This window comes from Strigops habroptila, chromosome 2, assembly GCF_004027225.2.
Source record: "Strigops habroptila isolate Jane chromosome 2, bStrHab1.2.pri, whole genome shotgun sequence".
NCBI lineage: Eukaryota > Metazoa > Chordata > Aves > Psittaciformes > Psittacidae > Strigops > Strigops habroptila.
The window spans coordinates 119560493-119576976 of record NC_044278.2 but is presented as its reverse complement, the minus strand read 5'-3'; the positions used below and the strand labels follow the sequence as shown (position 1 = coordinate 119576976).

Here is a 16484-nt window from a genome sequence, read left to right as displayed (position 1 = left end):
AAAGAAGACATTGCACACGAGACATTTTTGGTTGGACCAAGTAAATGACTAAATTCCTATAACTACGGCCAGCTCACCCCTTGTGAATGTTTATCTTTTGCAACTCATGGCCTCGTTTAGAGACACACAGAACAAATGAAAAGCTGACTACAAGGAAGGGGTAATGAGATTTCTGATCATTTAACCTCCTCTTGCTGCTTTCTCCCACCCTGTCCCCCCAAATCCCCTCTTCTTTACCACAAGTAAACTGAAGACAAGTCTGGGAGGGGGGAGCTGTTAATATGAGCTGGCAGGACGCTGTTTCAGCAAGTAGAACTTTGATGTGAAAGCCAGAATTCTGACTATGACAGTGCAGTGAGTCACTTGATGACAAGTTGTTGAGGTATTTAGATCCTGGGTTTGAACTCCAACAGCTGACACTGCTTTGCCTCGTCTAACTGAAGGATGTGCCTTTATTGAACCTCGAATTCAAACACCGCCTGTGACCGTCTGCCTCCATTTACAGACAGCCTACACAGAGGGATACAGTTCTTTACACTGCTTGTGCTCTACTTTCTGGCTTTCAGGAGAGTGCTGAAGGAATCTTGAGCTTTTTGCTTTTTCTTCTTGAGCAAAGTCCTGCTTTTGCCCTCCCCAGCCCTACACTCACCTCCTCTGTGCTGGGCACTGGTGAGGCTGCACCTCAAATCCTGTGTTCAGTTCTGGGCCCCTCACTGCAAGAGGGACATTGAGGTGCTGGAGCGGGGCCAGAGAAGGGCAATGGAGCTGGTGCAGGGCCTGGAGCACAAGTGTGATGAGGAACGGCTGAGGGACCTGGGGGGGTTTAGTCTGGAGAAGAGAAGGCTCAGGGGGGACCTTCTCGCTCTCTGCAACTGCCTGACAGGAGGATGGAGCCAGGAGGGGTCAGTCTCTGCTCCCAAGGAACAAGGGATGGGACAAGAGGAAACAGCCTCAAGCTGCACCAGGGCAGGTTTAGATGGAGATGAGGAACAATTCCTTCCCCAAAGGGTGCTCAGGCATTGGAACAGGCTGCCCAGGGCAGGGCTGGAGTCACCGGCCCTGCAAGTGTTCACACCCCGTGTAGCCGAGGCCTCAGTGCCATGGGTTAGTGGTGGCTTTGGCACTGCTGGGGAACGGTTGGACTCGATGGTCTTAAAGATCTCATCCAACCCAGTTAGTTCTGTGAGTCTACAATTCCTCAGCCTTTCTAAATTAGATCTACACATTTAAATATTCCCAGATATCTCATCAGCAAACCAGCTTGCTTGATAGAGAAAGGCAATGAGTCTAAGGTTTCCTCCCCTATCCAGTCTTCATCCTCCTCCCAAGCCCTGAAACTGCTTCTTACTGAGATGGAGGACAACGTATTTTACCTCCCTGCTGCTCATCTGTGTTTGCCCGGTATCTTCAGGATCACAGATGTGTGAGGACTCTGTTTCTCATCAGTCTTAGGGGTAGCCAAGGAGAGTAAAGATAAGCAGGAGGTGAACAGTGTTTCTGTAGAAAGGCAAAAGGAAAACAAAGAAAGAAGGCTGTAAGAGAGATACGGAAGGAACAGAGAAAAGAAGGAAAACCACAAAAATTAGTTGCCACATACATGCTGTAAGTTAAGTTTAGTGTGATTGTCAGGGCTCTGACAACTGTACCTGTACTGTACGGCTGTACTCTGTACTACCTGACAGGAGGATGGAGCCAGGAGGGGGCTGGTCTCTGCTCCCAAGGAACAAGGGATGGGACAAGAGGAAACGGCCTCAAGCTGCACCAGGGCAGGTTTAGATGGGGATGAGGAACAATTCCTTCCCCAAAGGGTGCTCAGGCATTGGAACAGGCTGCCCAGGGCAGGGCTGGAGTCACCGGCCCTGCAAGTGTTCACACCCCGTGTAGCCGAGGCCTCAGTGCCATGGGTTAGTGGTGGCCTTGGCAGTGCTGGGGAACAGTTGGACTGGATGAGCTTAAAGGTCTTTTCCAACCTGGTTGATTCCATGATTCAGTGGCTCCCCAGTATGGAAAGAAGGACAGGCACTGGTCTGACTCATCTACAGCTTCATCAAGGTGATGTGTTAGTTTAATTTGGTTCATACTCTTCAAAATCTGGTTTAGGAACATAAGGAAGGGATTAAAGCAGGCCTGGAAAAGTTCTAGTCCCTCTCTTTCAGGCTGCTTTGGCACTGGTTGGTGGTGGATGAGGCTCCTGCTGCTCTGAGTTTGATATAGCCTTTTTCATCATTCTCTCTGCTACCAAGGAAGTAAAAATCATGTAGAAGAATTTAGAAGACAGACTAATGTAAGAGAGTGCAATTTTTAGCAGACACCTTATTACCAAGGCACAGAGGCTGATGCAAGAACACGAAATACGATAAGCCAGAAATTAAGACAGATTCTTTTGTAATAGATGAACATAAGGGTGACACAATACTTGCCACTGGTGCTGCAGTTCCCGCTCCTTCCTCCCCTCACAACTTCTCTGCTTTTCTGTAAGTGAAGATTTCACTGACTGGGGTTAATTTAGTTATAATGTTAATGTTGCTGTGAAGATGCAGTCAATGCCCTCACTTCCCCCCCAAAACTGAGGAACTCGAGGCTCAAACCAAAGCCTCTGTGTGCTTAAATCTCATTTTTTAAGTCTTCAAGGCACACATGGATCAAATTCTGACATTTCTCTCTAGAGATGAGAGTGGGAGAAGTCTCTTTTATATGACACAGATTTCTGCACAGCTCTCACATCTCCAGAATCTTGGAGCTGAACAGAAAGCATCAAACACCTTACCACACCCCCACAACATGCTTACTTTTCCCCAGAGAACTACACCAATTCCTTGGATCATCACAAAGTGGGTGGTTTTGAGGAAAGGCTATGTGGCATTAGCACCATTCACTTCTAGGCTGCTCCTTTGAGTTCAGCTCCCAAAGCTTATCCAATATTCTCAAAGCTGTCCCGATTGTTCCAAAGTGGGACTGAAGATGAGCACAATGGCAAGGCATAAAACAGGGATGTGAACTATAAGCTTGTGGTTAATGTTTGGTGGTTAAACAGAAGAGGGAGATGTCCTGGGCAAGAAAATTCTAACTTCCATGGAAAAAAAGAATATAGAGTGACCACATCCATGAGATGAACCACAAAAGGAGAGATTGAGATGAGCTCTGAGGCAGAAGCTCTTCCCTGTGAGGGTGCTGAGGCGCTGGCACAGACTTTTCCCAGAGAAGCTGTGGCTGCCCCATCCCTGGCAGTGTTCAAGGCCAGGTTGGACACAGGGGCTTGGAGCAACCTGCTCTAGTGGAAGGTGTCCCTGCCCGTGGCAGGGGCTTGGAGCTGGAGGAGCTTTAAGGTCCCTTCAACCCAAACCATTCTATGATTCTATGATCTTCATTTTATATCTTTATCTTCCTCCAGCCTCTCTCTTGCATGGAGACTGAGTACTCCTGGAGCAATACCTCATTTCAGCAAGAAGTGCCACAAGTCAAGTAGCTCAAACCCTCTCAAGCAAATCCTGTAATAAAGATAATATTTAACAAATTACAATACTTAGTAAAGCAGAGAGATTCACTGGAAATCCAGCTCTAAATCATTTAAGGTTCCACAAGGCAATTAGATCTGTAGGCTGAAAATCACATTTCTGTATTACAAAGGCCATATAGATATTTCTTAAGTAGGAAAAATGTGAAGCTTTTCCTTTTCGTGAACCAATGTTCCCTTTCACAAACTTATTCCTTGACTCCTGAGCTTGAACCAAAGGTTTTGCTCTCGATGGGCTTAGTTTTGAAACAGGTTTTGACTGATTTGCTAAGAACTAGCCAGAATGTGAGCATCTGCCTTTTCGTTTTTGACCCCAACCACAATGACATTAATCCGGTTATACACTAATTCGGATCACACTCAATCAAAGCAACTTTTTAGTACATTATACTATGACTGTGTCTTCCAGGCTATTAAAACTAATGTTCTACTGAATCAAACACTTGGGCTCCACTAAGAGTTAACATATTCTGTGGTTTGCAACAGAAAATGACATTCAAATTTGTCTGGAGTGAGCTATTCCTGAAAGGATAGGACAGATACACGGTTCTATTTCCAGCAGAAGTGCAAAATGTAATGGGAGTTTTCTAATTGAGTGTCTTATTAATTTTAATGAACTAATCAATATTGCATTTCAAATCCTGATGTGCCTGTTGGTTAATTCCTTTCTGTGCTGGGCACTCCCTGGTCCTCTGCAGCTGAGACCTGACTGTTAAATCTACCTTGTGTTATGAAGGGACACCAGAGTTCAGACTCAGGTGAGCTGTTTAATGAACTAGAAAAGCAAAGGATACATTATGAGCCTGAACTTGTTTGGGTTTTATCCCCTCTATCTCAACACACACTGGGGTTACAGAGCTCAGGAAGGGCCTCAAACACACACTGCACCTTACACAGGGGTTAGCACGGGGATAGAGCTGAAATAAATCCAACAGCTTCAGTATAGACGGGATTGGGAAAGGGGGTTGGAATATTCCTCCCTTGTGTTCCCAAAAGAAATCAGCTTTTCCTTCACCCCAAACAAACCTGAACTCTGGAGGCACATGAATTCTATGTTCAGCTGTGACTTCCAGCCTCTCCAAAGCACGACTGAGATAAGACATTCTTGAAACACCCACTAAAGGCAAAGGATAGATGCAACCTGGCACAAAGCCTTTAAATTGAATTCGTTGGTGAAACTGCATAATGTTCACTCAGAGAAATTAAACCCAAGTTTTACAAAAGGAATCACTTCTCTTTCTACAGAGGAGTTTGGGTTAAGTGGCCAAGCCACAAATATCTTAAGATCAGCAGAGAACGTGCATTTGGGAATATGGAAGTGCACAAAATAAACTATATTGGAAATGCTTTATGCTAAAGAAGTGATAAGACATTTCACATTACACTAAGCTTCTGTATGTAAATGAGGAGAAAACTCACATGAAACAAGCCATCAGCTCGAACCAAAGTATTTCTCACTCCAGCTTTAACCTGCCAGAGGGGAGACTGAGATGAGCTCTGAGGCAGAAGCTCTTCCCTGTGAGGGTGCTGAGGCGCTGGCACAGACTTTTCCCAGAGAAGCTGTGGCTGCCCCATCCCTGGCAGTGTTCAAGGCCAGGTTGGACACAGGGGCTTGGAGCAACCTGCTCTAGTGGAAGGTGTCCCTGCCCATGGCAGGGGGTTGGAGCTGGATGAGCTTTAAGGTCCCTTCCAACCCAAACCACTCTGGGATTCTATGAATAGCAATTATTTTCCTCCCCCATTCTCCATTTAGATTACAGGTATGGACTGACTCTATGGAAAAAGAAGAGGGAAAATTGGCATGAAACAAGGTTTTATGCCCCACTTGCATGCACCACTTGACTTCCTTGTAGTCCCACAGCTACAGGCCCACCTAGATGAAGGAGGTGTTCCAGCAGGGCACCCTGTACCTCCAGGCAGTCACAATACATTACGCACATCGCCTCTCCCATGGTAATTGGGATCACAAAGGGCCACTGCAGGAGAAATTGTTTCATTTCACAGAGTACATGTGGTTACTATTTCTGCAGCCTTCTGAGCTGGCCTGATTCTTCCAAATTAGGGCCTTTCTTCTGTACCATTAATTTGTTTTTTCTCCTCCTTTTTTCAAGCCTAAGGTGGTAAAAGGATGCCTGATTCGCCACCACATCACTTCTCCGATTCTAGACAGGAGGTAGGGAACAGAATGACTTTAAAGCAGTTATATCAGCTTAAGAGTGAAATAAACCACCTATAAAACAGGTCCAAAGAGCACAGCCAGCAAGACGGAAAGAAATCATGGAAGGAAAGGTTACTGTTTAACCTGCATCTTGGACTAGATGTGAGAGATAGAGACAGGCCATCGTTAAATATATGAATGGAATCAGGAAGATTTGGATTGCCAGTTTAAGCAGATACTCTAGAGCCCAGACAATTCACCAGGAGTGTGTTGGTACATAAAGCAGAACAGAAAACTTCCACTTTTTCTACAAATTCCCCTGGAAATGCACTCAATCAGGTCACTCTCTTGTTTCCTCTTCCCCCAACCCCTACAAACAAGTGCTAAAATGAAGGGAACTGGTGCAAGTTGTGCTACTAAAGGAGCTACAAGAAATGTGGAGAGGGGCTTTGGACAAGGGCCTGTAGGGACAGGCCAAGGGGAATGGCTTTAACCTGCCAGAGGGGAGATTGAGATGAGCTCTGAGGCAGAAGCTCTTCCCTGTGAGGGTGCTGAGGCGCTGGCACAGACTTTTCCCAGAGAAGCTGTGGCTGCCCCATCCCTGGCAGTGTTCAAGGCCAGGTTGGACACAGGGGCTTGGAGCAACCTGCTCTAGTGGAAGGTGTCCCTGCCCGTGGCAGGGGGTTGGAACTGGATGAGCTTTAAGGCCCCTTCCAACCCAAACCAGCCTGTGATGCCATGATGATTCTTTCACACAATACAATTCCAGTACACAATATTCTTTCACCTTCCAAGAGAGAAAACACCAACAAGAGATATCCTTGTTCCTGTCAAAGGGTTAATGACTGATGAGGTTTTAAAGTAATGTGACTTTTGGTTTTAGCTGCCTGGTTTCAGTCTGTTTCTCACGAGTGGTCAGATCCTTCACAAAGCCTGCTTGCTTCTGCTGTCTGCTGTTGACAGGATGAGCTGTAAAACCAGAGCACTTTAAGGGTGGAGCTCTGGGTCATTTCTGTACTTCGCTGCTGAGAAAAGCCTATTTCAGCTCTAGGTGACTGTGTGGACTCTTATGAGTAGAAGGGAACTGGACCATAACAACTAACTTTTGAAATGACAAAACTTCCCACATGGAGGAAGTGGCACAGACGGGAAAAGAAGGAAAGAAGCAGCCCTGCAGCGCACTCATCACAAAAGTAAACCAGAACCAAAACACTAGTAGCAAACCAGGTGAAATTCACACACTTGTAAAAGCTGAGGGAAAAGGTCTGCACAGACCTGGAAAAGGCTACCCAAGAATGAGCAGTAATCAAACAGTTCTTTGACTTCTTGGGCAGGAAGAGCTAACATTAGGTTTTAATCCACTGCAGGCAATGCAGTCAGAGATACAATAAACAAGCAAAGTATTTTCACTTGGGCAAGTTGTGCTGGACCAGTAACACGTTTATTCCAATATCCCCATTCTGCCTAGAAAAGCGTGAACCAAAAGCCTTACAAATCATAGAATGGTTTGGGTTGAAGGGACCTTAAAGCTCATCCAGTTCCAAGCCCCTGTCCCGGGCAGGGACACCTTCCACTAGAGCAGGTTGCTCCAAGCCCCTGTGTCCAACCTGACCTTGAACACTGCCAGGGATGGGGCAGCCACAGCTTCTCTGGGCACCCTGTGCCAGCACCTCAGCACCCTCACAGGGAAGAGCTTCTGCCTCAGAGCTCATCTCAGTCTCCCCTCTGGCAGGTTAAAGCCATTCCCTCCCCTTTTTTTTCCCTGAGCAACATCCAGAGCACATAATATTCCCCACAACCAGTCAAAGCATTCCCGCTGTCATGCTACAAGAGCACTTTCCTCTTCAATTTTATTTTCAGCTTTCATTTCCAAGTCAATGAACAGCAGTTATATCACCTCGTTTAAAGCAGCTGGTCCCTCCCCACAGGGCTCAGAATGGCTGAATACCCACCCAGCTTATCCAGTCTCAAACTCCAGCTTTGTTCTCCAGTACAGCCAAGAACAAATTCCATCCCGTGGCACAAGACAGGGGCAACAGTTAAACACATTCAGCATTCACATTTAGATCCTCACTGTACCTTCTGTTCTCTGGGCAGAGCTTCACTTTGCTGACTTATCCATAGAAAACATGCAGGGAAAAGCAATTTCTATGCATCCAGCAGACATATACACACCCAAGGAGGAGTTTTTCCAGCCTTATCCTAATAAGTGAGTAGATTAACACATGGAGAGGTGTTGGAGCTGCAGGCAGGAAGATGCTCCTGTGTAATGTGTGCAACACCGGGAAACTCCAGGTAAGGAGAAGGGGGAGGTAGTTCAGGGAGAGGCATCCATGAGGCACTGTACAAAGAGTAAGTGCAAGCAAAGAGAACAAACCCTCTTCCGTCGGTGCCTGGCACAGCCATTTCACCCAGTGCAATACCTGCTTTCACTTTGTAAAGCCTGGCTCACTATGCAGCTTTTACAGCTGTTCTTAAACACATATATATCTATATATCATATTTAATTAGCCCACAGAGCACATGGCTTACAGCCCACAACAGCAAAAGCATACAGCCCCAGCAAAGAGCCAGGTTTTGACATGTATTTATAAATCGTGCTCCTGAAGAACTACTGGAGTTAATGTCGGACTGAGGCTCGAGTAACGCTCAGCAGGAGCCGATGCACCGCGACACACACACGGATGGAGCCGGCTCTCCTGAATGTTAAACCCTCTGGATAACAAAAGCAGCAGGAACAGGGATTGGAGGCACGGGGGAGCTGTGGATCGGGGCATTTCCATGCAGGGTGGAAGAGAGAAGCGCTGCTGCCCCGCAGGGCTCGTCCTGGGGGTGCTGCCTCTCCCTCGGGCTCCCATTGAAGAGCACCCAAAGGTGCTCATCTCACCATGGCCCTTCACTGCTACCCCCGGCTGAAGCCCCTGCTTTTGAGGCTGGACTCGAGAGCTCCTGAGCTCCCTCCCAACCTGAATTATCCCACGATCCTAAGTTCAGTTTTCCTTTTAAGTACTTTCATAGCAAAAAGCCACGGTTTCATCCACACACACGGGCGAGGGGGATTGAAAAACACTCCATCCCTTCACACCGGCCACACAAAGCCCGGGGCTGCATCACCCCATCGCCCAGCAAGGGTCCAGCTCCTTAACTCTTTGTGTTTGCCCAAAGCACCCGCTCCTCCAGCCGAAGGCAGCACGGGGTGCGCAGCACAAACTATGAGCTGAGCCCCCATTCTCACCCCAACCTCTGCTCTGGGACCCCAAAACCGCGGCTAAAGATAACTCCCTTTGTTAAATGAATGAGCAGGAAGGGGGGAGGCAAGAGGGAGCCAAGCTCAGTAACCCTATCCGAAATGAAAAGGAGGAGGAAAAAGGATGAAAAGCAACAGCAAAACCCCAGCAGCTCAACCCCTGCGCAAACTTCCCGGCTATACAACAACAAGCGACGAGGAAATCCCCTTCCCCAGCCCGGCGGGACTCACCTTCCGCCCGCCGCAAGGTGCTGCCCGGCTCCCGGCTCCCCAGCACCGCCTCCCTTCTCCTTCCCTTTCCCTTCCCTCCCCTCCGCTCCCCGCCTTGCCGCGGCCATTGGCTCCGGGAGGCCGCCCCGCCACCGCCAAGGTGGGCACCGGGGCGCGGTGGGGCGGGACCGGGGAAGGGGCAGCATCGGACGGTGAAGAGAGGGGGGGGGTTTCGGATGGGGACCCGGGATGGAAAGTTTTAGGGGGATGTGGTACCTTCTCGGTGCAGCAGATCAGGAGCCCGGGGCTTGTCTCGCCGCTGGGGTGCCCCGGGGAGCCCGCAGCAGCTCGGCACCTTGGTGGAGTGAAGGAAGGAGGAAGGAAGGGAAGGGAAAGCGTTTCTGGCTCACGCCATCACGGGAGGCACAAGGCGGGGAGTGGAGCACCGGTGATCACACCCTAGGCGTGCAGCGCTGCAGTGACTTTACGTTGTTAGTCGTATCTGTGCTATCGCAGGGCCGGCTCCGCTGAGGGCTGGGTGATCCCAAAAAGGCAGGAATTAAGCCGGGCCGTGCCCTGCTGCCGAGCTGAGAGGTTGTGCTGTGGAGTGCAGGGATGTTGGCGCTCCCTGGGATCCAAAGCTCGCTGGGAACTTGTCAGCCTACTTAGAGGAGTTTGGGCTCAGTGCTTGTGCTCTGCTGAGAGAGAAAGAGAGGAGGGATTTGAGTGAATTCGAATAGGAATAAGTTGTTCCCTGTGAGGGTGCTGAGGCGCTGGCACAGGGTGCCCAGAGAAGCTGTGGCTGCCCCATCCCTGGCAGTGTTCAAGGCCAGGTTGGACACAGGGGCTTGGAGCAACCTGCTCTAGTGGAAGGTGTCCCTGCCCGTGGCAGGGGGTTGGGACTGGATGAGCTTTAAGGTCCCTTCCAACACAAACCATTCTGTGATTCTCTGATTACACAGCTGCACCACTGACAAAAACAGAGCATGAGGTTGTGGACATGGAACATGCTGTCTGGAAGTAAAACATTAAGTGAAGCAGGTAGATAGAGACAAAAGAGACACAAATAACACAGGTCACCACCCCAGAGCTGCCTTTTAGACCCAGACAGCGTATAGCCCACGTAGGACAGATTAAGGCAGTGCTGCCACAGTCCTGCCCTTCCGCCTTGTCCCAACATTTATCAGTTCCTGTGATAAGTTTGTTTGGGAGCTAAACCAGCAGTAAAATTAACACTGCAAAAATAAACCGATGGAGGAAGTGAGAATGTGAGTGTGGGGCTGGCAGGGTGAGCAGGCTGCAACGGAGCTCATTCCAATCAGTGGAACCTGCTGGGGAATTGCACACTGGGAATTACTTCCCTCTGTTGGGTACATTTAAAATTGGATTTAAAACCACACAGACAGATTACCTGGGTTCCCTGGAGTGTGGCCTGTCTGTTGTCTGTCATCTGGTGGCAACAGGAAGGTGCTCATGTCGGTACAAGGCAGTGGATCAGCCACTTGGCTTTGAAGATGGCCCCAATCAGCCTTTTCATAAACAAGGATGCATCCTGATGATATAAAAAATAACTTCTTGAAGCCAGGTGAGAGATTGGTCCAAAATCCTCATAAACTTGCTTTGTTTGATAACATATTTTACCAAACACATTCATTCAACCACATGGATAACAGCTGGGTGAGGTAATTGCAGTGGTTGACCGAAGGCCTGATCCATACACAGCAGGTGTATTGATCCACCAGCCCCGCTACAGCTGTACTTGTGTGTGCAGCGTGAGCAGCAGGTCAGGGAGGGGATCCTGCCCCTCTGCTGCGCTCTGGGGAGACCCCCCCTGCAGTCCTGATCCAGCTCTGGGGCAACAGCACAAGAGGGACGTGGAGCTGCTGGAGCGAGGCCAGAGGAGGCCCCGGAGCTGCTGCGAGGGCTGGAGCAGCTCTGCTCTGGAGCCAGGCTGAGAGAGCTGGGCTGGGGCAGCCTGGAGAAGAGAAGGCTCCTGAAGGGGAGACCTTAGAGCGGCTCCAGGGCCTAAAGGGGCTCCAGGAAACCTGGAGAGGGGCTTTGGACAAGGGCCTGGAGGGACAGGCCAAGGGGAATGGCTTTAACCTGCCAGAGGGGAGATTGGGATGAGCTCTGGGGCAGAAGCTCTTCCCTGTGAGGGTGCTGAGGCGCTGGCACAGGGTGCCCAGAGAAGCTGTGGCTGCCCCATCTCTGGCAGTGTTCAAGGCCAGGTTGGACACAGGGGCTTGGAGCAACCTGCTCTAGTGGAAGGTGTCCCTGCCCGTGGCAGGGGGTTGGAACTGGATGAGCTTTAAGGTGCCTTCAACACAAACCACGATGTGATTCTGTATGTAAAAAGGCACTTAAAGCAGCATGAAATAACCAAGACTTTAATTATAATTGCTTTTAAAGCAGCTTGAAGCTGAGGAAAGACTGTGTACACACAGATTAACTCAGTTCAGAAATTGTTTCAATTAAAGCTGTGTATATTCACTGCCAAGGGATCTCACCAGAACATTCACAACTGCATTATATTTCGTTATTATCCTACTCTGTGGTAACGTGGGATCACAGAGAGATCTCCTGAAGGGATATCCTGGGATTACAATACTTACAGTTTTCTGAAATTACCCAAATTTCAAGACTCCTTTGTCTGAAATACTGCTGGATATTTCAGAGGGGGTTCCCAAACAAAAGGAGGAACAGGCATTAGGGATGTCCGTGAACATCATCAGAATGGGATAGAGAGCTAGTTCTGCAAATCACAGTTTGGTACTTGAGAGAGGAACGAGTGAAATGTAGAATCACAAAATCACAGACTGGTTTGGGCTGGAAGGGAGCTTAAAGACCATCTAGTTCCAAGCCCCTGCCATGGGCCTTGTACTCAGGATAAAGCCAGATTGCTCTTTTCCAGTATGGGTTGAAAAGGGGATTTCTTACACCTCCAAAGGGTCTCTTGTGTCCTGTGGGAAGAAGCCTGGCACCAGGCCCCAGCCTCAAAGACCAACTCTGTTGCACAATCGATTTTACAGTGATCATGTAAGAACCACAAATTCCTCCCCATCAGACATCCAGCAGAAGGAGCAGTCCAGATTTCTTCTCTGTCAGCAGTACCAGTATCAATAGTTCTTACCCTGTTGTGCATCTCTGCTCCTGAGCTACTCCCTGCACTGCACCAGCACAGCTATTTGTGCAGGGGGAGTCTAGGGACTGGTCTACCTAAGATTTGTCACCTAGATCCAATCCCCAACTATCTTGGCTGACACATTGCAGAGGGAACACTGAATTTCACAGGTTGAAATCACAGAAGGTAACTTGTTGTGACGTACCAGCTTAGTCACCTGCAATCATCCATCCACTCCTTTCATCTGCTCCAGCAATTACAGACAAATTGGCCTCAGCCTACAAGGAAGAAACCAGAGTTCATGAATGACTTGACTTTTAAACATTAATTCTAAGTGTTTAGTAGTCAGGCAAGGAGTGGACAAACAGCAAAAAGGAGTCCTATAGTCATACAATACACAATTCCAACGTTCCTCAGCCAGAGATCTCACTGTGAAGATGTGGAAGCAGCAAGCACCAGCAAGCAAAGCTGAAGGTGATGGTGGGTCAGCATTTTACTGCCTGGAGGTTTCTCACCCAGTAAATCAGCAGTCAGCCCAGCAAACTAATGTTTTTGTGGTGTGAAGCCATGGAGAAGACAATGATTCATCACTGCCCTACATATGGTAGAAGCTTGTACAGCTCTGCAAAGCATTCCTAAAACACTCCCACATCAGAACTGTGTCCTTTTCGTTCTGTTTTGTCCAGAGACAACAGACTAAAGCAGCAGGGAAAGTTTCTGGACACAGATCTGGGATGCACATGAGTACATGTTTTCTCTAAACAAACACACAAAAGCAGGTCAGCCACAATCTTTCATTTCCTCAGTAAGATTGAGAGTGTTCTAATGCCAGAAAAGCAAAATAACCAAAGGGCCAGAACACCTGAGTGGTGGAGAGCAGCAGCTGGTTCCTATCTTAGATATTCTGATGTTAGATGGTTTGTGATACCCATCACAAAAGAAGCTAGAATCAGTTCCAAGATGCATGCAAGCTGCACGTTACATCTGCTGCGTATTTAACCTGGATGTGCACTGCCTACTACATGCTGCTAAGTCCCCACAGAGGGGCTTTGGGCAAGGGCCTGTAGGGTCAGGCCAAGGGGAATGGCTTTAACCTGCCAGAGGGGAGATTGAGATGAGCTCTGAGGCAGAAGCTCTTCCCTGTGAGGGTGCTGAGGCGCTGGCACAGGGTGCCCAGAGAAGCTGTGGCTGCCCCATCCCTGGCAGTGTTCAAGGCCAGGTTGGACACAGGGGCTTGGAGCAACCTGCTCTAGTGGAAGGTGTCCCTGCCCGTGGCAGGGGGTTGGAACTGGGTGAGCTTTAAGGTCCCTTCCAACCCATTCTATGATTCTATAATTTCTCTGCCTAGGATGAATTCAAATACAGGCCTAAGAACCTGTATTTAGCAAAGCTGGCTCTGGATTTGTTTGATTTTAGCACTGTGTGAAGTTGAAAATCCAGTGTATGCACTACCATTTCTCAGGATTTGGCTCTATCCAGTTGTTTCATTCTGGATAAATGGTTAGAGCATCATCCTAGGACACATTCCCTGTTGCCTCTTGGTCCTCTATTTCTGGATCAAAGGCTCAAAGTAGAGTCAGGATCTGTCTGGTTCATGTATAACAGCAATTACAACCTGATACGTGTTTTTGATGCTTCAAACCCAAATCATTCAGGTTCTCCTTAAGGGTTATACTCCTGTTGGTTGTTACCCTATAGCTGATTGGGAACTCAGAGGAATCTTCATGCCATTCCAATTTTAAAACATCTCTTACTGCTTCACTGAAGTCGTGGAATCTGGCAAAGCCTCTGGTGATGAATTCATTTCTACATTCCAGGTCTCCTTTAGCCAGGAAATTGCACAGAGACAGCTAAGAGCACTCAGAGCTTTGGAGAGCAGTGAGTACGAGGGAAGCCACAAGTGACTATTTGATTCTGGAAGCCTTGTGTATCTCTGGAAGTCATAAAATACAGATGGGTAATGGCTTAACAGTGAGGTCAGTCTTTGATTCATTGGTTAACAGCTAAATCTAAGCACACATAGCCCAGTTTTGAGGCATGCTGCTAATTCAAGCTTAAGAAGATGGGGGGAGCTTTACCCTGCACTGTAAGTCCCTATGGAGCTGTACTGGGTCCTGGTTTTGACTTAGATTTTGGCTGTTTTCTCACTAATCTGAAGAGTTTTGTTTCTTGAAAAGATACAACTGACACTGGTAATCTTAGGTAAAAAACATATTCAAGTGCCATAAGCTTCTTTCTGGGGGGGTATGGAGCATAAGCTTCAAACACCTTGGGTCAGCCACTGGAGCTATGTGATTTCAAACCAGGATCTGACCCCTTCCATTTTAATCCTCCATTGTGTAAGAGGTGATTGCCGTGACAGAAAGGTCTGCTTTCAGATACTAAGAACCAGTACTGATGTGCTCCAAAAGCAGGCGTGAAAATAGAGTCAGAATTTCCTCTTTTAATGTCCCAGCTATACTTCCCTGCATCAGAACTTCCCTTTGTCTGCAGTCCAAAAAGCCCCTATCCATCCCTGCCCCTGTTCTTCCCCAGCTGTTTCTTGAAACATCTAGTCCTACTTGTTCCCATTTCCCCTTCCCTCCATCCCCTCAGCCTTACTTCATTATTCCCTTCATTTTCCAAAGTCTTTTCCCAATCCTACCAGCTAAGACAAGGATACACATACGGTCTAGATGCTCCTTTAGTGATCAGTGTTCCAGCTTGACTGGAAATCGTGGCAGCAGCTCTGCTTTGTAAAACACAGGCAGTATTTTATGGCAGTGCTGCAGACAAAGGAGGCAGCCAGGGAGAGCTGGAGGGGCACCACTGAGAGATGAGGGGGGAAAAGGGGAGGTGGTAAATGCTGCTTATTCACTTGGGCCTTTGAAGCATGAAGGAGCTTGCTGACAGTGCAGGAAGTGTGGAGAATAGCATGGTAAAGGCAGACAAACATCTCAAGCACATGAGAACATGTCTCCAGACTGCAAAATACCTGCAGAAATCCCAGCACAAGCGATGGTTGCTGGTTCTTGCCTGGCTGCTGGTACAAGGAAGTGGTCCTGGTCTGTGGTGGTGTGTGGCAGGGTCTTCTTGGAGCAATTTGGGTCCCTGTCCTGGCCTCAGGTGGCAAAAGGGTCCCTGGCCTGTCCCAGAACTGTGATTTTAACCTCTCCTTAATACAAAGAATTCAGAAAAGGAATAATTCAATATTAGCCAAATGTCAGTTTGCTGCCCAGAACAGTGTTTCCACCAGACCACTCTGTGACAGGTTTTCCTTCCATGATTCAGCTTGCAGAGTTGTGATGGTTTTATATCACAGAATCACTTTTCTATTCATTTTATTTTGTCTGCTTTACTAGAGACCTACGATGAGATAAATCCTTGTCTGGGAGCAAGTGGAAGAACACAGTAGAAACGGATTTACATGTAACTTGAACTCAACAACTCCTGCTGAAACAGTAAGAAATCCAGAAAAACACTTCTGGAAGTGCAGTGAATCCAAGTTATCCTGAACTGTGTCATTTTTTAACATGGCCTTTTACCTATGAGTGGTAAGAGAGAAAAAAGAAAGTGGTAAGATCAAGGCAACAAGGGAGACAACTCAAAGTGTGGTAAACCAGACTGCAGTAAACTTGCCTTTCATCAGGGACTACCCAAGTTTAATGGGCTCTCTTATAAAGAAAATAATAATAAAAGGAATTCAAAAATCAATTAGCTTTTCCTCTCTTTATTGATTTTTTAAAGTATGGCTCTGGAGAGCTTCCACTTCCTGTATTAGGGTTAAGAGAAACCAACTAGGCAATGCAAGAGAGAGTCTGAATGAGACATCAGACAGGGACTACTAATCCAGGGCTATTTATTACTCAGAACCTAACAAAAGCAGCTCCTTTTCCTACACAGAAAGTCTTGGCTGCACTGGAGGACACAGAAACAGAGGAGGGTGAACCCAAAAGAGGTTGTAACAGAGTAATGGTACAGCAAAGTTCAATTCTTTTGCTGGTTTTGCTGAGCTTGTCCAAACAGAATGAGCCTGAGGAGCTGATCCTATTCTGACTGGAGCCAGGGGGAGATTTGTGACAGGTTTCAGAGGGAACAAAACCAGCCCTTCAGTCCCAGCACCTCTGCCAGATTCTGTTTCACACCCTGCCAAAGTGTCAGAGCTTGAATCACTTCAGTAGCTTGAGCCATTTAAAACTGGGCTGAACAAAACCCTGGAGAACCAACTGCAGAGAGAAATCTTCCCCTGTTCTTT

General features: G+C 47.8%; 1 protein-coding gene and 1 long non-coding RNA gene across 9 annotated transcripts in view; one reads left to right on the top strand and one right to left on the bottom strand.

Moving 5' to 3' along the window:
• PAK1 (p21 (RAC1) activated kinase 1) overlaps positions 1 to 9601 on the bottom strand; it is a 69449-nt gene extending 59848 nt beyond the window's left edge. For 2 of the 8 annotated variants that reach the window (XM_030477263.1, XM_030477268.1), the window contains exons 1-2: positions 9406 to 9601; positions 1374 to 1497 (exon numbers count right to left, since the gene is read on the bottom strand). The gene's annotated coding sequence lies outside the window, so the exon portion shown is untranslated. Of the gene's footprint in view, positions 1 to 1373; positions 1498 to 7751; positions 8031 to 9150; positions 9288 to 9405 lie in introns of those variants that run through there. The other 6 variants (XM_030477264.1, XM_030477265.1, XM_030477267.1 and 3 more) reach the window with 6 other exon arrangements.
• On the top strand, positions 9230 to 15943 carry LOC115604298. Its single transcript, XR_003990219.1, has 2 exons — positions 9230 to 9289; positions 15592 to 15943. It is a non-coding gene; the product is annotated as an uncharacterized LOC115604298 (long non-coding RNA).
• Positions 15944 to 16484: the final 541 nt, after the last annotated feature.